The sequence below is a fragment of the Rattus norvegicus genome, chromosome X, assembly GCF_036323735.1.
Source record: "Rattus norvegicus strain BN/NHsdMcwi chromosome X, GRCr8, whole genome shotgun sequence".
In the NCBI taxonomy this organism is placed as follows: Eukaryota; Metazoa; Chordata; class Mammalia; order Rodentia; family Muridae; genus Rattus; species Rattus norvegicus.
The window spans coordinates 77357645-77382274 of NC_086039.1; positions in this window are offsets into that span (position 1 = coordinate 77357645).

Here is a 24630-nt window from a genome sequence, read left to right on the forward strand (position 1 = left end):
CAGGGGGGAAGGGGGGTGGATGCAGAGGGGAACACCCTTATAGAAGATGGGGACGGGGAGGGGATAGGGTCTTATGTCTGGGAAACTGGGAAAGGGAATAACATTTGAAATGTTAGTTTAAAAATACTCAATAAAAAAAGAAAAATTTAAGAAAAAAGACTGAGAACACCTGGGAACAGGCAGCTGGTTAGAGACAGGGACTCTTCCTTGCTTACATTGGATTTCTAAGTTGGAAATTTATGACTTCATTCAGATGTTAGGTTGGATTTTTATAAAATTCATCAAAACCTTTTTGATTTACACATTAAGAGATCTCTTCAGTCTGGATACTTCTATCATCTTTAGGATATTCATCATACTGACTTTACATTCTGGTAGACCAGAAACAGCAATGAGAGTGGAGTATAATTTTATGACCTAAGTATTAAAGAGCTTTGCAAGTTTTACTATTTTTTGCATTATTTAGTTTCAAAATATTATTCTACATTTACTGCCTACAATATTGATTTTCTCTGTGTTTCTCCTTTGTTTTTACTGATATTTCTGAATTTTCCCACCTATTTTTACTTAGACTTTTCTCACTCTCTTTATAAATTTTTAGTCTTACATGATAGGGACTAAAAATATTTCTACTATTTTTCCTGCTTGAAATAGTTCTTTCATCATGATCATACTCATCTTCCTGTTTCTTGTTCATATTTTCAGTTTCTGCTAATAACCATTTTACCACTATCTAGACACTATGAATTAATAGTTGTAGGAGAAAAAGGTATGACCTTTGATACAATTTATGAGTACTTTAGAATTTATTCTAGAAATATTTAGTTGTGAGTCAGGATTTTATTTTGAGGTAGTATGTACATTCTACAGAGTTGTGAAGGAAAAAAAAAAAAAAAGAAAGTACCACTCGCTTCTCTCATTTTCCTGGGAAGTAACATCTTCCATAACTGTAGAGAATCATCACAAGGGAAGTGGGGATTATAGATACAGATTAAACATAGAACATTCTTTGCTTATTTCCTTGTTTCTCTTCTGTGTCCAAATCCTTACCTGTTCACCTATGCTAAACTTAAACAATAGTATTTTCTCCCTTTTATTTCCTGTATCTTTTCAAGACCATTACATTAAGATTATCCTCTTGTTTATAACTTTTTAAAGTTAACACTTATGCATGTTATTTCTCTGAAAAAACAGTTTGATGGCTGTATTAGTAATTTGTTTCTTTTTAGTGCTAAACAGTTTATCACAGTATGTTTTCTCAATGAAGTCTATCTTATAAATCTTACTGGTTTATTTTTTTTTATGACTCTCTTTGTCCAGTCTTATGTGAGTGCCCTCTTCTGGTCTCCACTGGATCCTCCACCCACATGGTATCCATAAATTCATTCAAGAACACACACACATACACATATATTCAATAAATAAATACATTTGTAAGAATACCTTAAAATTTTTGAATAAATTCCCTGGTATCATGATAAAAAAAGAATGTACAGTATTTTTCTTCTGTGTCTGTTTTGTTTTACTCAATACAATATGCTCCACTTCCATCCATTTTGTCATATGTAGAATATGTCATTCCTTATATGGCTGAGTAATATTTAATGATGTGCCTCTAATTCATTTTAATTATCCAGCCAGCCAGCCATAAACACTTTTGGAGTCTATATCTTGGTTACTATCCATAATGAAAGAATAAGTATAGACATCTAGGTATTTTTCTTGATATTATATCCTTTGGAATATACCAACAAATGGGATAGTTCAATCCTATGGAAAACCTATGTTTAGTTTGTTGAGGAAACACTGTATCATGCTTCATAATGGGTGGACTAATTTATAGTATATGAGGAGTACTCTTTACTCTCCATTTTAATTCACATTTTTTATTTAGCTTCTTTGACAATAGACATAGTACTTTGGGCAAGATATCTTATTTTGATTTTCAATATTGTTATTGATGCTTAATACACTATGCATAATTTCTTTTGAGAAATGTTTTGTTCCTTAAATATGCTCTTAGTTTTATCTTACAAATAGTTTATAACTATTTCCCCTTTTAACGTGTTATTTTGTTTAGAAATAATATGCATTCTCAGTCAGAAAGATACAGATAAGGGACATCTTTTCACCTAAGTGCCTGGCTGATGGAGGCTAATACTCAAATAAGAGCAATCTCCCAACAGAAGATTTCTTGTTAACATATTGGCTTATGCATTCCTCAAACATTGTCATCCTTGAATCTGAGGTCTTGGCCTCAGGTTACACATCAAATAACTTAAATGGAACCAGAAAATTGTAAGAGTGTAAGCTTAGGCAGATAGGTTATAAACCAAAGATACTACATATTGACAAAATTGTTTTAAGTATACCAGTGCTATTTTGTTTTCGTTGTTGTTGGTGGTGGTGATGGTGGTGGTAGTGGTGGCTTTTGTTATCCTGCCTACCTAGTGGAATTACAGATTTCCTGACAAGAGTCCAGAGGATTCAACGGCAGACAAGAACTTAATTCTAGTTGGAACTCTATGCTGCTCTCACACCTGAAACTGCCATTACATCTTTAGCGTAGGAATCAGGACTTAATGGTTTATCTCAATTCAGCATTGCTCCCTTTATCATGGGGTAGCACCTAATGCTTGATCTATCCTGGTGAATAAACATTACCTTACTAAAGTCTTAAATTTTCCTCACCACTAACAGGCTTGGTTAGTAGACTACTTAGTTATCTGCTCCTTTAGCTAAATTCCACTTGTGTGACTTAATGTGTTCTAAGCAAATCAATTAGTAAGTCCTTTACTATGTCAGTTTTATTATTTCAAGTTTCTTCTACATCAATATCTCCATTTTATTGGTCGGTTCCTTTACTAAGAAGTTCTTTGGTAGGCTATGATGCCATTCGTCCATTTTTACTTGTGCCTATACTTTGGGGATCCTATCGAAAACTTAATTGTCTGTATCAATGTCTTCTAATGCTTAGATTTGCTTCTTACAGTACTTTTAGATCTTTCAGTCATTTGATCTAGGTGTCTACTTTTAGTTTAGTAACATGTTGTGTTGAGTATGTGGTATATGTGTATACCCAGAAGGTACATCTTGATCAAGTGTTGCAATACTGCTTTTTTATTTTGAAATTTTATGTTGTCATATATATTTTATAATTTTAATAGTTCTGTGAGGAATATCGCTAGTATTTTTGTACAAGTAGCAATAAATCTGTAAGGTGTTTGTTTAATATGAAGATTTAATATTGTGATGTTTTACAATGCACAAGTATATTAAACCTTTATTTGTTTATGTTCTATAATCCCTTAAAATGGTGTTAAACTTCCTTCATTTCAACTTATTTTTTTATTTTATTTTTCTTGGATATTTTGTGCATTTAACTTTCAAATGTTATTTGCTTTTCCCCCTCCCCCATACCCCTCCCCACTCACCTGGCTTCTATGACAATGCTCCCACTCCCACCCAACCGCTCTTACCTCAATGCCCTGGCATTCCCCTTGCTGCTACATATAACCTTAAGAATTTTACTTCATAATTTAATTATTAGATTCTTCATTACAGGGATATAAATATGATATTGGTTTTCCTAGGTCCATTCTTTATCCTGCAAATATACTGAACTCATTATTCAGTTGTACAAAACTTTTTGTATGGTTATTACTCATTGTTTTGTTTTTGTTTTGTTTTGTTTTGTTTTGTTTTAAGATATAGTCCCTCTTGTACTGCAACTCTCAATGGAGTTTAGATTGACCTAAAACTATAGATTCCTCTATATAAGCTTCTTAAATATTGGAATTATATATCTTGAAAGAACAATTTCACTTTCATGTGGGAACTCAAGGAAAACCAGAATAGCTAAACCAATCAAAGACTTCAATAAAAGATTTTCTGGAAGTATTAACATTCCTGTTCTCAAGCTATATTACAGCTAATAAATGCTGCATGGTATTTGTATATGAACAGGCAGGGTGGAATCAAATCAAAGACACTGAAATAAACCCATATACCTATCAATACTTGATTTTTGACAAAGTAGACAAAACCATAAAAGGGAAAAAGAAAGCCTCTTCAACAAGTGGTTATGGCCTAACTGGAAGTCTCCATGTAGAAGAATGCAAATATATCCATATCTATTATAGATCTTTATTAGCACAAAACTTTGGTCCAAGTCAATCAAAGACCTCAATGAAAAACCAGATGCACTAAATCCAAAAGAACAGAAAGTGGGGAATACCCTTGAATTCATTGGTACAAGAGACAGCTTCCTGAATAGAATGCCAATGGTTCAGGCTCTAAGATCAACAATTGATAAATCAGACCTCATAGAACTGAAAAGCTTTTGTAAGGCAAAGTACACAGTTAAAGGACAAAATGGCAGCCTAGAGATGGAGAATTGATATTTACCAACACTACATCAGAAAGAGGATTAATATCTAAAATGTATAAGGAACTCAAGAAACTAGAAATGAACTAGTCACATAACTGAATTTAAAAAATATGGTATGGAACTTAACAGAGAATTCTCAACAGAGAAATATTGAATGGCTGAGAAGCACTTAAAGAAATGTCCAATGTCCTTAGTCTTCAGGTACATAAAAATCAAAAGGATGCTGAGATTCCATCTTAACACCAGTCAGAATGGCTAAATTCAAAACCTCAAATTATAACACATCCTGATGAGGATGTGAAGAACAGAGAATATTCCTCCTTTGCTTGTGGGAGTGTTGTACAACACCTCTGGAAATCAATTTGGCAGTTTCTCAGAAAACTGGGAACAGCTCTATCCCAAGACCCAACCATATCACTCTTGAGCATATACCCCCAAATTCACCATTATACCACAGGACTCTTGCTCAACCGTGTTCATAGCAGCTTTATTCATAATAGCCAGAAATCCAGAGATCTCCCAACTGAAGAATGGATGAAGAATATATGGTACATCTACACAATGATATACTATTCAAGGAAAAGGAAAGAACTTGAGACTATTACCCTGAGTGAGGTAACCCAGAGTCAGAAAGACATGTATGGTATGTAGCCAGTATAAGAGGTCATTAGCCATAATGTGCAAGGATAATCATGCTACAATCTACAGACTCAAAGAAGCTGGGTAATAAAAAAGGTCTGAAGGGAGGATGCATGAATGCCGCAGAAGGGAAGTTGACAAAGAGAGGGAACTGGGTAGGAGAGTAGGTGAGGAGGGGCATGGGGAAAGCAATCAGGTGTGGGGAGAATGGGAGTCGGAGAAGGCTGGGCATGAAAACGGTTATTGGGGAGGGGGCATCACTGGTGATTAGCTAGAGGTCTGGGATAAGAGAGAGGACACAGGGAGTCTGTGGGTGTGGCCCTAGCTTAGATTCCTACCAGAAGGGTATATAGATATTTAACTGGCAACCTACTGTAGCCAGGCAGGATTTCCAGAGGAGGAATGGGGTCTATCAAGGATCTACCCACAAAACCTTCAAACCAAAATTTCTCTTGGCTACAAGATATACAGGAATAAAGATGGAGCAGAGACTCGGGGACAATTACTGCCCTAACTTGAGACCCATTCCATATGAGAATGCCAATATCTGACACTATTGATGATCCTCTGCTGTGCTTGCAGACAGAAACCTAGCATAACATCTCCTGAGAGGTTTCATCCAGAAGTAGATAGAGGCAGATGCAAAGACCGACAGCCAAATGTCAGGTGGAGCCCAGGGAGTCTTGTGGAAGAGTGGGAGATAGAAGAGAGCAGGTTGGAGGGGTCAAGAACACCACAAGAAAACACACATTTTCAACCATCCTGGGAACATAGGGACTCACAGTGACTTGGTAACCAACCAGGGAGCATATAGGTGCTGTATCTAGACCCCCTACATATTTGTAACAAATGTACAGCTTGGTTTTCATGTGGTTCCCCTAACAAATGAAACTGAGAGATTGTCTTGGTCTGTGAACTGGGATTGGATCCCTTTCCTCACTGCTTGGACTGCCTGGTTGGGCCTAAGTGGGAGAGGATGTACCTAGACCTCTTGGGACTAGATGCCCCAGAGTGAAGTGGTGCCCAAGGGGTCCTCCCCTACTCCTCAGAGAAGGGGGACAATGGAGGGACAGACTTGTGGGGGTGGGATCAGGAGTAAAAGAGGAAGGGTCCTGTAATTGGGACATAGGGTGAATTTTAGAATGAATAGACAAAAAGAAAAATAATACTGCATATGATATCAATGTGTCAAATCTTATGGATACTGCCATCCACATGTCATATATAATGTAATATCTGGAGACTTTCATCAAGCAAGAATACTTAATTTCATTTGATAATATAATGAGAATTATATGAATTTTTCATTCTGATTAGTGTTTTATCAAGGTCTTTCTGCAATCTTCACTGTTAAGTGATTTCTTTATAGATTATAAGTTTTAGTTATGTGCTTCAGTTTTTTTCAAGAAAATGACACATCTCATCTTTTTTCTAATTTTATTTAATATTTTCCTACACTCCAGATTTTATCCCCCTCCCTGTCCACCCTTTGACTCCCCAACATCCCATACCTACTCAACACCCTCCACCCCTTATCCATTAGTGTTGTGGTAAAAATTAAAAATGGATCAGCGGCTATAGGTATTCATGCATTCCCACTCTGCATGGATCGATGTGAGCCACATGCTCCACTCCGGCTGTCTCTCTACCAGCCTCTTTCTCCCACTGTCCCCTTGGCCAGTTGTTACTATGCCTGACACATACATCTCATTCCACCAAGCATTCTAGCATGGAACCAGGTCACGCTAGCCCAGGGCATTCTATAACCTAGTACAGCTTCCAGAACTAAGACAGGATGTCTCTCTACCCACTGGGAACTTTGCTGATATCCGGTAAAATCAAAGTTCTAGAAACTTGTAGTTTCACAATTAGATTTATATGTTAAATTCTCAATGTACAATACATCCACAGAATAAATTCACTATCAATTAATAAAGATAGAAACCGCCCACCTAGACAAGATAAAAATTGAACTAAACCACCTGGATCGGAATTATACTCCTCCTCTGTCTCCATCTTCCTTTTCTCTCTCTCCTCAACTTTTCGCTGCCTACCCTTTCTTCTCATCAAATGATAGGCTTTGCCTGGTCCTGGACCTGCCTTGCTGCATACACACTAGGATGTCTCCACCTCTCATATCCCAAACGGCAGACCCCTCCACTCCCTGGGGCTTCCAATCTCTTCAGAAATATGTGCATCTTCTTTGACTGAACCCAGACCCTGCAGTCTTCTGAATTTTTGTTTCAAAATATATCACCTATTTTTCTTTGGATTTATTCAGAGATTCTATTTCTTATACTTTTTAACTTTTTATTGGATATTTTCTTTATTTACATTTCAAATGTCATCCCCTTTCCTGGTTTCCCCTCCAGAAACACACTATCGCACTCCCACTTTCCCTGCTTCTATGACCATGTTCCTTCACCCAAAAAAACCATTCCCTCCTGCCTCCCTGCCCTGGCATTCCCCTACACTGAAGCATCAAGCCTACACAGGACCAAGGGCCTCTCCTCCAATCGGTGCCCCACAAGGCCATCCTCTACTACATATGCTGCGGGAGCTGTATGTCCTTCCATGTGTACTCTTTGGTTGGTGGTTTAGTTCCTGGGAGCTCTGGGGAGTCGGGTTGATTGATAGTGTTGTTCTTCCTATGGGGTTGCAAACCTGTTCAGTTCCTTCAATACTTTCCCTAACTCCTCCATTGGGGACCCTGCTCTTAGTCCAATGGTTGGCTGCAAGAAACCTTTATATTTCTCAGGCTCTGGCAGAGCCTCGCAGGAGACAGCTATCTCAGGCTCCACTCAGAATGCACTTCTTGGCATCCAAAATAGTGTCTAGGTTTGGTGACTGTATATGGAATGCATCTCCAGGTGGGTCAGTCTCATGATGGCCTTTCCTTCATTCTCCACTCCACATATTATCTCTGTATTTCCTCCTGTGAGAAATTTGTTCCCACTGCTAAGAAGGACTGAAGCATCCACACTTTGGTTGTCCTTCTTCTTGAGCGTCATGTGGTCTGTGAATTGTATCTTGGGTATTCTGAGCTTTGGGGCTAATATCCACTTATGAGTAAGCACATATCTTGTATGTATATTTCACACAGGAAAATATTTCAAGTTCTATCCATTTGCCTAAGAGAAGTCAATGTTTTTAATAGCCGATTGGTACACCATTGTGTAGATGTACCGTATTTTCTGTATCCATTCCTCTGTTGAAGGACATCTGGGTTTTTTCCAGCTATTGACTATTATAAGGAAGGATGCTATAAACATAGTGGAGCATGTGTCCTTGTTATATGTTGGAACAACTTTTGGGTATATACCCAAGAGTGCCATAGCTAGGTCCTCAGGTAGTACTGTGTCCAATTTTCTGAGGAACTGCCAGACTGATTTCCAGAATGGTTGTACCAACTTTCAATCTCACCAACAGTGGAGGAATATTCATTTCTCAACATCTTCTCCAGCATCTGCTGTCACATGAGCTTTTGAACATAGCAATTCTGACAGGTATGAGAAGGAACCTCAGGGTGGTTTTGATTTGCAATTTCTGATGACTAAGGATGTTTAACATTTCTTTAAGTGCTCCTTAGGGGTCCTTCGGTATTTCTCAGTTGAGAATTCTTTTTTTAGCTCTGCCCCCTTTTTATTTATTATTTCTTTATTGGATATTTTTATTTATTTGCATTTCAAGTGTTTCCCTTATATAAACCCACTATAACATTTGCCTCCCCTTTTTCTATGAGGGTGTTCCCCCACCCATCTACCCACCCTTTCCCAAGTTCCCAACTGACATTCCCCTACACTGGGAATCCATCCTTGACAAAACCAAGGGATTCTACTCCCATTGGTGCCTAACAAGGCCATCCTCTGCTACATATGCAGCTGGAGCCACGGCTCACTCCATGTGTACAAATTGAAGAGTGCTTTAGTCCCTGGGAGCTCTGGTTGGTTGGTCTTGTTGTTGCAAACCCCTTCAGCTCCTTCAAACCTTTCTCTAACTCCTCCAATGGGGACCCTGTTCTCAGTTCAATGGTTTGTTGTTAGCATTGCCTCTGTATTTTCCATGCTCTGGCATAGCCTCTCAGGAGACAGCTGTATCAGGCTCTTGTCAGCATGCACTTCTTAGTATCAGCAAAATTGTCTATTTTTGGTGGATATATATATATATATATATATATATATATATATATATATATATATGGGTTGCTTTGAATGGCCATTCCTTCAGTCTCTGCTCAAAACTTTGTCTCCATATATCCTCCTATGATCAGTTTTGCATCTACACTTTGGTTGTCCTTCTTCTTGAGCCTCATGTACTCTGTGGATTCTATCTTGGTTGATCTGAGCTTTTTGGCTAATATCCACTTATCAGTGAGTACATAAAAATGTGGGTTTTTTTATGATTGGGTTACCTCACCCTCACACAGGATGACATTTTCTAGTTCCATCCATTTGCCTATGAATTTCATGTAATCATTGGTTTTAATAGCTGAGAAGTACCCCATTGTTTAACTGTATCACTTTACTGTATCTATTCCTCTGTTGAGGGATATTTCCATCTTCTGAGATCTTCTTTGATTTCTTTCCCAGAGACTTGAAGTTCTTGTTTGGTTACAGTCACACAAAGGTATTTTATATTATTTGTGCCTATTGTAAATGGTGCCATTTCCCTAATTTCCCTCTCAATCTGTTTATCCTTTGAGTAGTGGAAGGCTACTGATTTGTTTGAGTTAATTTTATATCCAGCCAATTTGATGAAGTTATTTATCAGCTGTACGAATTCTCTAGTGGAATTTTAGGGGGTCACATAAGTATACTATCATATCATCTGCAAATAAAGCTATTTTGATTTCTTCCTTTCCAATTTGTATCTCTTTGACCTCCTTTTGTTGTCTAATTACCCTGGCTAGGTCTTTGAGTACTATATTGAATATGTAGTGAGAGAGTAGACAGCCTTTTCTAGTCCCTGATTTTAGTGGGATTGCTTCAAGTTTTTGTCCATTTATTTGATGTTGGCTACTGGTTTGCTGTATATTGCTTTTATTTTGTTTAGGTATGAGCCTTGCATTGCTGATCTCTCCAGGACTTTTATCATGAAGGTGTGTTGAATTTTGTCAAATGCTTTCTCAACATCTAATGAGATAAGTATATGGTTTTTCTCTTTGAATTGGTTTATTTAGTGGCTTATGGTGATGGATTTACATATATTAAAACATTTCTGCATCCCTGGGATGAGCTGATTTGATCATTATGGATTATCATTTTGATATGTTCTTGGATTCAGTTTTCTGGAATTTTAGTATTTTTGCATTTGATGTCCATAAGGAAAATTGGTCTGAAGTTCTCTTTCTTTGTTTTGTGCATTTGGTGTCTTGATTATTATGTTATGGGAGGAATTATTTTTTGGTCCATTCTATTTGGAGTTCTGTAGGTTTCTTGTATGTTTATGGGCATCTCTTTCTTTAAGTTAGGAAAGTTTTCTTCTATAATTTTTTGAAGATATTTGTTGCAGTAAATATAAAAATTGAATATACCATCCCAAGATAGTGCTGGCTCCAGTGGGCTACATGGCATCTGTAAGGTATCATTGTCTCCGTCAACAAAGCATCTCTCCACCTAAGCTCTCAATCTCCATCCCACGGTACTGCTGGCTGTTATCTGAGCCCAGTAGCAGCAGCCCTCTTGTAACTTTATAATCTATTCCCCAATTCGGGTCTCTGCCATTCCAGTTGCATACAAATCCCCCTATTTGGTACTATCTTACTTTGGACTCTGCTCACATTCCCAGCATCTGCCCCCTAATAATTATAGTCACAACTCCTACTTACCCATTAAAATCAAAACACCAAAAGCTTATAATTTATCAATCAGATTTAAATTCTCAATCCACAAAATGTCCTCATAATAAACTTACAACCAATTGATAATGATATAAACTCCACATCTAGATAAGACAAATTGTCCTGTAAACTTCATTCCCTTAAGAAATATTCATAACTACCTGTAGCCATTTAAGGCCACACAGATTTGAGTCATATTTCCTTGCCTCCACCTTGGTTCTTCTCCTGTTTCTTCTTGGTTCTTCTCCTGTTTCTTCTCTCTCCTGCCTTACAAAAACTCTGTCTCTGACTTGCTTTTTCACTGCCCAAACACAGGCCTTGCCTTATCTTGTGCTTGTCTTCACTTGCATAAAGACAACAATCTATAGATATTTTCTGGTGCTTTAAGTTGGGAACCTTCATTCTCTTCTATACCTTAGATTTGGTCTTCTTATTGTGTCCTGGCTTTCCTGGATGTTTTGGTTAGTAGCCTTTTGTATTTTGCTTTTTTTTTTATTGTGTCAGTGTTTTCTATGGTATCTTCTGAACCTGAGATTCTCTCTTCTATCTCTTGTATTCTGTTGGTGATACTTGCATCTATGACTCCTGATCTCTTTCCAGGTTTTCTATCTCCAGGGTTGTCTTCTTTTGTCATTACTTTATTGTTTCATTTCCATTTTTAGATCGTGACTGTTTTTGTTCAATTCCTTAACCTGTTTGGTTGTATTTTCCTCTAATTATTTAAGGACATTTTCCTCTTTAAGGACTTCTACCTGTTTACCTGTGTTGTCCTGTTTTTCTTTAAAGGAGTTATTTATGTCCTTCCTAAAGTCCTGTATCATCATCATAAGATGTGATTTTAAATCCAAATCTTGCTTTTCCAGTATGATGTGGTTACAAGGACATGCTGTAGTGGGAGAGCTGGGTTCTGATGATGACCAGGAGCCTTGGTTTCTTTTGCTCATGTTCTTGTACTTGCCTCTAGCAATCTGATTATCTCTAGTGCTACCTGCTCTTGTTATCTCTGACTGGAGCCTCTCTTTCCTGTGATCCTGGTTTTCTCAGAACTCCTCAGAGTCCAGCTCTCTCTGAGATCCTGTGATTCTGGGATTCTGAGATCCTGGTTGTGTCAGAGATCCAGGGAGTCAAACTGTCTCTAGAATCCTGAAATTCTGGTGTGACCAAGATCCTGAGACCCTGTTATGTCAGAGCGCCTTGGAGTCAAGCTTCCTTAGGATGTTGTAGGAGTGGGTCTGGAGTCAGACCCCTTGGTTTGCTCTGGGCACAAGTGCAAGCTGGAAGGAACCAATGGCTCTGGATGGATGGAAATTTGTATGTCTCTGGTTCCCATGGGGGTCCCAGTTATGCTGAGTGTTGGGAAATATTTTGTGGCCTCATCTGTAATCTTGAGTGTGTCAGAGCTCCAGTGCTCCTAGATATCTTAGGAGTTGACCCTCATCTGTGATCCTGTTATCCTGTGATCCTAAGCATTTCAGAGTACCTGGGAGTCAGGCTCCCTCTGGATTTGGTAAGAGTGGATGCAGAGCCACCACCCTATGTTTGCTCCAGGTCCAGGTTCAAACTGGAAGGAACCCATTGGGGTAGATATTGTAGTCTCTCCTATGATCCTGGTCATTTCAGAGCACCTTGGAATCAGGCTCGTAAGCGTGGGTGCAGAGCCAGTGCCCCAGGTCTGCTCTGGTTGTAGGTTCCAACTGGAAGGAACCCATGCCACTGTGATCCTAGGTGTGTTAGGGTACCTGGGAGTGGGACTTCCTCTGGGTGTTGTGGGAATGGGTGTGGAGCCATTGCCCAAGGTCTACTTAGGGAACAGGTTCAGTCTGGAAGGAACTTGTACCACTGTCTGGGCAAGGTTTTCTTCATCCATGGATCGTGGGGGAACCAGTTACTCCAGGTGTTGGGGCAGATGTTGTTGTCTCTCCTGTGATTCTGGGCATTTCAGAGCACCTGTGAGTCAGGCTTCCTATGGGTGTTATGGTACTGGGTGCAGAGTTCTGTTCAATGCACTGTCTCAGACCATGATCTACTTCTTATTAAATAGCATTTTATTTTTAGTTTCTAAATATGTGTACAATTTCATGTTCCCTCTGTATGCTTTCTACTTTCAATCCACTGTGGTAAAAACAATGAATTGTAAGATTTTGACTTTTTTATTTGTTGATAAATCTTATGTGTTCTTATCTGTTTTATAGAATATTCTATGCATGATGAGAACAATATATATTCTCAAGATGTCTGATGAAATTTCTATGGGGTCCATTTGGTCTTAGTATAACTTAATTCTGATATTTCCTTTTTCATTTTATGAAGTGAAAATCTCATACACAAATAGAATGTATTTTGACCAAGTTTACCCCTGATTATCACCCTCCTAGTTTCTCACCTACATCACCAATCACTATTCAATCCCAGTTCCGTGGATTATGTCATCAGATGTGCCATCAAGAAAATGATCCCCAGACAAGCCCATAGGCCAACCTAATAAAAGCATTCTTTAATGTTGTTTCCCTCCTCCCACATGATGAGTTTCTGTCAAGCCAACAAAAAGTAAGTATGACAAATGTTTTCTGGATACAATGGGGCAATTGCATATATGAACTGACAGTGGCTGTGACTGCAGGTCTAAGACCTGTACAAGATCAATCCAGACAAAATTGCAGCGTAGAGGAAGAGAATGCCAGGAAGTTCCACCCCTATCTGTAGAGTTACCAACAAAATTTTCCAAGTTTGTTAAATTGTATGTTTTCTTTAAAATTTGCTAAGTTTTTTTTTTCAGGCACTTCATTAGTTTTTCTTTTCTTGGGATATTTGATCCTTGCTATGTTTTATATATTGTGCTCACTTATACATTCCTATTTGTACTGGAAGATATTTTGTGTAAATATGGTGGTATTTTCAGTAAAAGACTTTCATCAGGAGATGTTTCTTAGAGTTTTCACTGGGAGAGGATATATTTGCTTTGCTTCCATTTTGCCAATATAATTTTTATGTAGCTACTTCAACTGCCATTGCTGCTTTGTTTGAGTCACGTGGAGAAGTAGAGTTAGAGAGTCTACAAGTGTCCTCAGGCTACATAGTACAAGGATATATTAGTGACATAAACATATGTAGTGTGCATAGCAGTAAAGGCATGGTATCTTTGTGGGTCTGACTAATGCATTGCAGTGCACATGTACAATGTCAGAGGTGATCCTTTCAGTTTCCAGGGGCTACACAAAGGTAAAGACATTTAATTATGGTGTTTCCAGTTCTACATTCTTAAACTCATTAACAATGAAATATGGATTCCAACTTCTGTAGTTATCCATCGACATAACCCTCATCAAATTCTTAATTTTATGTCTTTTCATTTTGGTATCTCCCAAAACTCCAAGAGAGTAAAATCTTCTACTTTCTCTGTTCCCCATTAGTTCTGTAACCTTATCTATTATAATACTTTATAGTTGTTTTAAAGTCCAGTCAGAAAGTGGTTGGTTACACACCTATAACATGTGTGACAATTGTGTCCCTGAGGCACAAGTAGCCATATCTTACCAGAGATATCATTATGGCAGCTTGCTGAGCTCAAGGTTGAATGAGATTAATAACTTTTCTTCTCCAGTAGTATACATAGTAACTTCCAGCACCATATAAGCTAGACAATAAAAATGAAGTTTCCAGATCAGTACCCATTTGATTTCTCCATGTTTGAGAGTCACTCACATATGTGATGTTCAGCAATGGGGTCTTGCTGACATGTTCTGTAAGAAAACCAAGAGCAGTGGCAATAGCTTGTAATGCTTGCAGTTCATGGAGAACCTTAGTCAACAGCAAAAAAGAGGGTAACACATTCCTGGAACATGGATTTTTATTTGGTAGTACATGTGTTATATGGTGATATTGTTCTATTATAGGAGAATAATTATAAAATAATTCCAATTAATTATTCAATTACTTATATGTATATATCTTAGAAAACTTCTACTGTAATGAGTTACCATACGGCTTTTTAAAAGTTTTTTGATGTAGTTATCCCTTGCCATAACCCTCATCAAATTCTTAATTTTATTTATCATTTTGGTATCTCCCAAATCTCCAGGAGAGTAAAATCTTCCACTTTCTCTGTTCCCCACTAGTTCTCCAACCTCATCTATTATAATATTTTATAATTGTTGGTTACCTACGTACCTTCAGGGGTTATTTTGAACCTCATAAATTATACCATTGTTGCCTTATTTATTTTTACTTCCCTAGAGTCTATTAGAATATTTTAATATACCAGGATCATAATAAACAGTAAATTGCTGAATGGATTTGAAGGAGTCAGATGGTTCAGATCTGTAGATCCTAAGATTTCACAGAGTAAATAAATTTCTACTGTACTTAGTATTTAATATATTCTTTCAGGGCACATGACAAATAGGAATATTGGAATAAGACTGTTTTCAGAGATATAGTAAGGTGGCCTTGTATATCAATAACTGAGATGGTATTGAGTATATTAAGTTGTATCAACACACACACAGACACACACACACAGACACACACACAGAGTACACACAAGGTACAAGAGAAGGGAATATATTCATTTTAAGTAGCTTGTTAAAATCACATTAAAACAAATGTAACTAATTTACATGAAGTATTGTATTAATATTGGAATATATGCTGTAGTATGCAGAAGGCTTCTCTGAAGGTCACTTGTGAAATCAACTGGAAAATTAAACTCAAATATTTTGTAGATAGTTCCATAATCGAGAACTAAATTTTCTAAAGATGAACATGTAGAATTATTTTATTGATATAGAGCCAAGACTTAATTTACTCAACTTTGATTTTACATCCATGCCTTGGAAGAGTGAATGGGGTTACAAGACATATAGGTATATCTAGTATAATAACAAGTAACATTATTTGGATATGATTTGCATTCCTTAAGGAACCGCTGCAATCAAAGCCTTTAAAGCCTCAGTGTAGTGCTATTGTGTGGTGATGGAATATTTAAAAGCTGTATCCAATAGAGATCTTTAAGTCACTCAAAGATGAGATAACAATCAATGGTACCCATTACATATTGAACTATAAGCTACTAAAAGAAGAAAAGATTGATCTAAGTCACAGGTTACTGGACTGAAACTACACAGATTATGGGTCTGTGTGGTTTTCTGAATTACACCAAAAATTATAATTTTACTGTTCATTCTGTCTCTGTTCTAAGCATGCTTTCTATGATACCAAGGGCTCCCTTACTCTTTCTATAATGCTGCTGACCCTGCCATGTGGTTTGCCTGCTACCATGTGGAGGATGTCCATGCATCATCATTTCCTTCTCCCTCCATTGTCATTTCCTGAGCCATTGCTGAGACTTGCACCTTGCCTTTCCTGGAGTGTTTATCTTATAAACTCTACTGAAATTGTCCTTGAGCTTTTAAAAATGCATGGATAAATTATAATCTATTTCCTTATGAATATCATGTCAGGTATTTCCTTATAGTGATGAAATACTGTCTCCTAATAGTAATATTTTCTGGTGTATTAAAGTAATAGCTATAAATTGAATTATATTTTATATTAGACAAGATAATACCCAAACATAATAAAGAGTGTGTTCCTCACATTTTAATATTTTATTTATTATTTCTTTAATATAACATAATATAATAAATGTATATAATAACAAGTAACACTAAGTAAATAGTGAAATAATTTACATTCAGAAGTAATCTTATTTTAGCATACACTGAGTTTTCAAAGATTACTATAGGAAAACTAGTACTACAACTTCATTGGCCCAGAATACATAAAGTAAAGCATTCAAGATAATTATTATACAACAGAAATATAGACACAAATTTTTGTGTTTGTTACAGAAGTCCACTGGTGATATAAATTATTCCTTTACAATATTTGATTTAAGTAAGCACTACTATAAGTCTTTGACATATTTTGAATAAATTATGACACTTAAATAGTGTATATTCAAATTGAGATACAGCTCCTAAATCAATAAAATTAGAAAATCATAAAAAATCACCATTCATTAAATATAACCAATTTGTTTTAGTGAAGTAAAATCTAAAATAATGAATTTTATAAGAAATATATAACATGCTTTACTTATGAACTATATTAACAATTATTAATATAAAATAGAAACCACACTGTCTCTCCTCTGTGATGATAAATATGGTACTTATTATTTGCATACATAAATATTCTTGTTCAGTGTTTTATTATTTTCCATTAGTTGAACTACTTGTGATCTTATTTCACCTTAACATTTGTATCTTTAGTCTGCTGTTCTTCCCATACATATTTGTACAAATAAAAGGAACTTTTATGATCCAGGTTTGTTTCCATATCAAATGTTCAATTTGTTAAATTGCTTTAAAGTCTAGTCTGTATCTATTCCAAGTACTAATACTATACCACATTTCAGAGGCTTCAAAATGTGAATTTTCTCCTTAATGACTAGAAATTGAAAATCACTACTAGATTTTGCTTTATAATTACATTAGCACTGAACCAGACCAGTTACTTGCATTGTGATTTACCTAATTTCATCAAAATGAGAAGTGGGAAAAAATGTTAAATGAAAACTGAAGATGAATATTCAAAGTCTGGTTATTCATTGTCAAAACTTAGATAAAGATAGATTTCTTTAATGACCACTCCAGTTATTTCCTGTTCCTATTTCTAGGTAGAATGTAAATATCTATCTCTGACGGGAGTACTGATATTTATATTTAATCAACATCATAAGAAAAAACCCATCTATTCCATAGATTAAATCTATGTTCCCATTCTTATTTCCTATATATCAATACAATTTACTTTCATGTAAAAATATTTTATTGAATGTTTTGCCATGAAAAGCTTAAGTAATGAAATGGAGGGCATCATAATGCACAACTGCTTTATAAGTAATTGTAATTAATTGATTTTGTATCTGATTATTCCTTTTGTACAGATCACACACATGGAAACACACATATACACACACACTCACAAACTGTCATACAAGGGTAGGTTCCATCTAGCAGTAGATTTTCAAGAACTTTTTAATAATCAACTTCACAGTCAGTGATGATAAATAACAGTGCCAAGAACTGGAACCTAAAGTAGCCACAAGAAATAGGAGGTGCAATGGATTAATTTAATGGAAATAATAATGATCTCTTTAGAGACTAGATAATTCATAAAAGAAGAGAGACTACGGTCTCATATATAAGACTACATAAAGCCATCTTTTAGTTCATAATCGTAAGTTATCTTATTTTGGAAAATTCACAATGATATTCTGCTTATATTTACTGTATGCTAAGGCAATGTTTGAAACTATGTCTAAATTAAATGTTAATTCATTTCAGAAAAAAAATCAAACCACTTTTACTCAAACCATTGTAATTTAAGTAGTTTTCAGTTCTAGGGCGATGCTTCATGACTGTACAGTGTTTAGTTTGTGTTTTTGGTATATATGGGTACTAGTATCCATAGATAGTAGATACCCTTTAAAGAAATGGTCCAAATAGTGAAAGAGGCTGGCAGAAATGGTTTCATTTTGTTTTTTGGTTTCATTTTAAGTAAGAGATGCTAAGAGTGTATAACTACATTGTGTCTTCCTCTTAGTCTTCTACTAGAGTTCCCAAGCTGCATCTACTGTTTGGCTGTGGGTATCTGAGTCAGCTGCTAGGTGGTGCTTCTCAGAAGACAATATGCTCCTGTCAGCAACCATAATAGAGTATCATTAACAGTGTTAGGGATTTGTGTCTGCACATGGTTTGGGTCTCAAGTTGGGCTGGATATTGGCTGGCCATTCCCTCAGTATCTTCTCCCTCTCCCATGATTGCATTACTTGTAGAAAGGATAAGTTTTGGGTTAAAAGTTTTGTGGGTGGGTTGGTGTCTCTATCATTCCACTGGGGTTCCTTCCTGGCTAGAGGGGGTGGCCTCTTCAGGTTGCATATACAAAATATAGTGATTCAGAGCTAAGAACATCCCATTGATTCTTGGGCACCTCCCTTATCCCATGTGCCTGTCATATCCTGGAGATGGCCTCCCTCTCCTCCTCACACCTGACAGTTGAAAATTCCTATTCATTTTTATGGCCATCTAGTTGTCTCTCCTGTATTTTCCCACATCTGATCCTAAATTCCCCAGTTCACTCCCTCCATATGCTTCTTATAACCATTTTATTCCCCCTTCTAAGTGAGACTCAAGCTTCCTTAGTTGGGCCTTCCTTCTTCTTTAGATTCTTTGTGTCAGTTGAGTATAACGTGATACCCGTATTTTATAGATAATACCCACCTGTAACTGAGTACATACTTAGCATGTCCATTTGGGACTAGGTTATCTCACTCACAGTGATATTCCCAAGTACCATCCATTTGCCTACAAAATTCATGGTCTTGGTTTTTAATAGCGGAGGCATTCCATTGTATAGATGTATTACATTTTCTTTATCTTCAGTTGAGGGACATCTAGGTTGTTTCCAGTTTCTGCCCCTTACAAATAAAGCTGCTATCAATATAGTTGAGCATGTGTCTTTGTGACATGTTAGAGCATCTTTGGGTATATGCCCAGGAGTTGTATAGCTGATTCTTGAGGTATAACTATTTCCATATTTGTAAGAAAATGTCAAATTGATTTCTAAAGTGGCTATACAAGTTTGCACTCCCACCAGGAATGGAGGAATGTCCCCGTTTCTTCACATCCTTGCCAGTATGTGCAGTCATTTGAGTTTTGAGTCTTAGCCATTGTGGTAGGTGTGAAATAGAATTTTGGGATCATTTTGACTTGCATTTTCTTGATGTCTAAGGACATTGTACATTTCTTTAAGTGCCCTTCAAACATTTTTTATTGTTCTGTTGAAAATTTTGTTTAGATCTACACCCCATTTTAAGTGGGTTGGTAGGATTTCTGATATCTAATTTATTGAGTTCTTTGTAAATTTAGTGTGCATCATCCTTTTTTCATATGTAGAGTTGGTGAAGATCTCCTCCCAAACTGTAGTATGCCATTTTGTCCCATTGACAGTGGCCTTGCCCTTACAGAAGCTTTGGAATCCACGAGGTCCCATTTGTTAATTGTTGATCTTAGAGCCTGAGCCATTGGTGTTCTGTTCAGGAATTTGTTTCCTATACCAATGTGTTCAAGGGTATTTCCCCCTTTCTCTTCTGTGAGATTTAGTGCATCTGGTTTTATGTTGAGGTCCTTAAAGAAATGAACAATTTTCTAGACAGATACTCTTTATGAAGCTAAATCAAGACCTGGTAAACTAAATGCCCCATAACCCCTAATATAAAATAGTAGACATTAAATATCTCCTAGCCAAAACAAGCCCAGGGCCAGATGGCTTTAGTGAAGTATTATACAAGACTCTCAAAGAAGAGCTAATTCTAATATTTCTCAAACTATTCCACAAAATAGAAACAGAAGGAACAATGTCAAACTCATTCTGTTAGGCCACAGTCACCCTGATACCTAAACCGCACAAAGACTCAACAAAGGAAAAAGTACTTCAGACTGTCTTCTCTTATGAACTTTGATTCAAAAATACTCAAAATATGAATCTAGGAACACATCAATAATATCATCCATGAAGATCCAGTAGGCTATATCCCAGGGATGCAAAGATAGTTCAATATATGAAAATCTATCAATGTAGTCCACCATATAAACAATTTAAAGAAAAAAAATCACATGATTATCTCACTAGACACTGCAAAAGCCTTTGGTAAAATCAATCTCCTCTTCATGTTAAATCAGAAATAATGGATACAAGCCATATACCTCAACATAATCAAAGCAATATACAGCAAGCCAATATCCAACATCAAACTAAATGGAGAGAAACTTAAAGCATTTCCACTAAAATCAGAGACAAGGCTGCCCACTCTCTCCCTATCTATTGAATATAGCACTAGAAGTTCTATCCTGGGCAGTAAGACAACTAAAGGAGATCAAGGGGACAGATATTTGAAAGGAAGTAGTTAAAATATTGCTATTTCAGGTGATATGATAGTATACATAATAACTCTAAAGATTATCCCAGAGAACTACTACATAAGATAAGAGTTTCAGCAAAGTGGCTAGATACAAATTAAAATTTAAAAAGTACCCCTCCTTTATACAAATTATAAATTTGGTGAGAAAGAAATTAGTTAAACAACATCCTTTATAACAGCAATGGATAATATAAAATATTTTGGTTGTAACTTTAACTAATCATTTCCAAGGCCTAGACGACAAGAACTTCAAGTCTCTGAAGAAATAAATTGAAGATCTCAGTAGATGGAAAGACCTCCCATGCTCATGGATTGGCAAGACTAATATAGTAAAATTGGCCATCTTGCCAAAAGCAATCTACAGATTAAATGCAATTCTCATCAAAACTCCAACACAATTTTTTACAGACCTTGAAAAAGCAATACTCAGTTTCATATGTCAAGACAGAGAATCCAGGATTGTTAAAACAATCTTGTACAGTAAAAAGACATCTAGAGGTATCACCAACCCTGAAATCAAGCTGTACTACAAAGCAATAATAATGTAAACAACATGGTTTTGGCATAAAATGACACATTTATCAATGGAAACAAATCAAAGACCCAGAACCAAAGCCACACACATTTAGAAAATGGACTTTTGACAAAGATGCAATAACTATACAATGGAATAAAGGAAGGCATCTCTAACAAATTGTACTGAAGTAACTGAACATGTGCATATAGAAGAATGAAAATGGGTCTATATCTTTCATCCTGCACACAAATCAATTCCAAGTGGATTAAAGACTTATACATAAAACTAGTACACGAAGTCTGATAGAAGAGAAAGGAAGGAATAATCTTGAATGCATTGGCATACCAACAGCTCTGGTACTAAGATCAACAATTAATAAATGGAACCTCATGAAACTTAAAAGCTTCTGTAAGGTGAAGGACACCATTGAAAGGACAAGCGAGCAGCCTCCAGAATGGGAAAGATCTTCACCAATCCTATATGTAACAGAGTGCTGATACCCAAATTATATAAAGAAGTCAAGAAATGAGACATCAACAAAACAGCAGACTTCTCAACACAGTAATCTCTAACATCACAGAAGCAATTAAAGAAATGTTCGATATCTTTAGTCACAGTGGAAATGTAAATCAAAATGACCCTGAGATTCCATCTGATATCCATTAGATTGGACAATATAAAAAACTAAAGGAACAGCACAAGCTGGTGAGGATGTGGAACAAAGGTAAAACTTCTCCATTGCTGATAGGAGAGCAAACTTATACAAGCACTTTCCTAGTCAGTTTGTCAGTTTGTCCCTCAACTGAAAAGTGGATAAAGCAAATGTGGTATATTTATACACATCATGAACTTTGCAAATGTATGGAACTAGAACATATCCTGAGAGAGATAAGCCAGACTCAGGAAGTTAAACTTGGTAATGTAATCACTTAAAGGTGGATAATATCCATAAAATACAGGATAGCCATGACACAATCCACAGATCCAAAGAAGCTAAGTAACAAAGAGCACCACCTGGCAGATGACCCTCATTAAGAAGAGAAAATGGAATAGACATGTGGGTTTGGTGGAGGGAGAGAATGGGGTTGGGGAGGAGTTGGTGAGGGGAGCAGGAAAGATCATGTGAGGGCAGGATGAGGGGAAAGAATAGTGAGAAAGAGATTTGGAATCAGAGATGGGGGCCATCTCTGGGACAAGCTAGAAAGCTAGGACAATGAATACTCCCAGGAATCTATGCAGCTAACCCTAGCTAAAAGTCATGGCAATGGGGAATATGAAAACCGAAATCACCGTCTCTGTAACCAGAAAAGACTTCTAGTGGAGGGATGGGACCACCAAACCAGCCACAAATCCTTAGAACCACTGTTTCTCCTGCCAAACAAGATGTGCAGGAGTAAAGATGAAGTAGAAATTAAGGGGATAGCCAACTGATTACTGTTCCAGCTTGAGACCTATGCCATGAGAGAGATACCACCCCTGACATAATGATACTGTGTTATAGTTTCATAATGACACCTAGCACATCTGTCAACTAAGATGCTTCAGTCATCAACTGACAGAAACAGATGTAGAGACCCACAGGCAAACATTAGTCAGAGGTTGGGAAATTCTATGGAAAAGGGAGGTGAAGGACTTAAGCCAGAGAGGTCAAGTACACTACAAGAAAACACAGAATCAACTAACCTGGACCCATAGGGGCCAAATGAGACTGAACTACAAAAAAGAGCATGCTTGGGATAGATCTAGGCCCTTGGCGTTTATGTAACAGTTATGCAGCTTGGTCGTCATCTGAGATTCCTAACTGCATGAACAGGATCTGTTTCTGACTCTGTTGGCTGACTTCAGATCCCTTTCTCCTAATTGGGCTGCCTTGTCTAGCCACACTAGCAAATTATGATCCTAGTCCTACTGCAACTTGATATGCCAAAATAGGTATTCATGGGAGCACCCACCTTTTCAGAGACTTTTCTGAAGAGAAAGGGATGATAAGGGAATGGCAGGGTGGGGAGGAAAGAGAGAAGGACTGGGAGGAGAGGAGGGAGGGGAAGCTATGATCAAGATGTAAACCACATCAATTAATAAAAATTCTTTTACAAGTATATAATATCATTTAGGGTTTGCCATTGCATGTACAATGTGCTACACAAATGATACCCATAGAAAGAAAAACATGTCATGTATGTACTAAAGTATCCTTCACTCTTCTTTGGCAACTGAACAAAACATTCCTCTTTTTTTTTCTTTTTTTCGGAGCTGGGGACCGAACCCAGGGCCTTGCACTTGCTAGCACTGAGCCAAATCCCCAACCCCAAACATTCCTCTTATAATAAACTACGGTACACAAAATTCAAATGTTTCAGTGAAACAGGAAGATAACGTAAATGACCGAAGTGGGCAATGGAGTCTATGGCAAACCCTAAGCACTCATATTCCATTTAAAGTTACATGAGGCTGCTTATTAGAACATGAACTCAAGAACAGCAGAATATGTGTTTTATTCCAGAGGAACTAGAAAGGTAGATTTCTGTGTGTCTGACTTTTAAACTATAGCAACAGCTATAGGTTGCTATCACATTATATGGAGTTGATTTCTGTGCTGTAATATGGTCTGTTTATTGTTTGTTTTATCCACTAAGCACAAAACTTATGCTCATATCTTATTTATTATGTTTCTGTTTCTTTAAAAATTAGTATATTTACCTAGCACATAGTATGATCTAGTAAATGTGCGCTAATAAATACATGAACATGAACAACTAAATACTTCAGTACAATCCAGATATCTGAACTATTTATAAAGAGTCATATCCCATGTAAATACCTTCCAGGCTTGTCTACGTCTTTCTCTTCTGGAATGTGGCTTTTCTAGAAGTCACTTACTGCATCCTTTTCCACATTTGTATCAAGTGGATGAAGAACTGTTATTATTTGTTTTTAACAAGTTAATAGCAGAAGGAAAAGTCCTTTGTTGAAGTTTCACAGTTGCCCAGAAAATGTAAATCATTCTCCTTTCCTTTGTGTATGGGTCCCACACACTGAAATACCTAACAAGCTTTCTCATCATTCAGCTTATCAACCTAACTGTTTGGATGACACAGGAATTCTGTCAGTGGCTGGTGGGTAGTAAACTCACATGGCTTCTTGTCATTATTATCAAGCAGGGAATGACAGAGAACAGAGAAGTGGTTCCCTCCATATTAAGTTCTGAAGTGAAGTGCTAATGAAAGTTAACAGCTTACAGAGTGTCCTGTGGTGTTGTC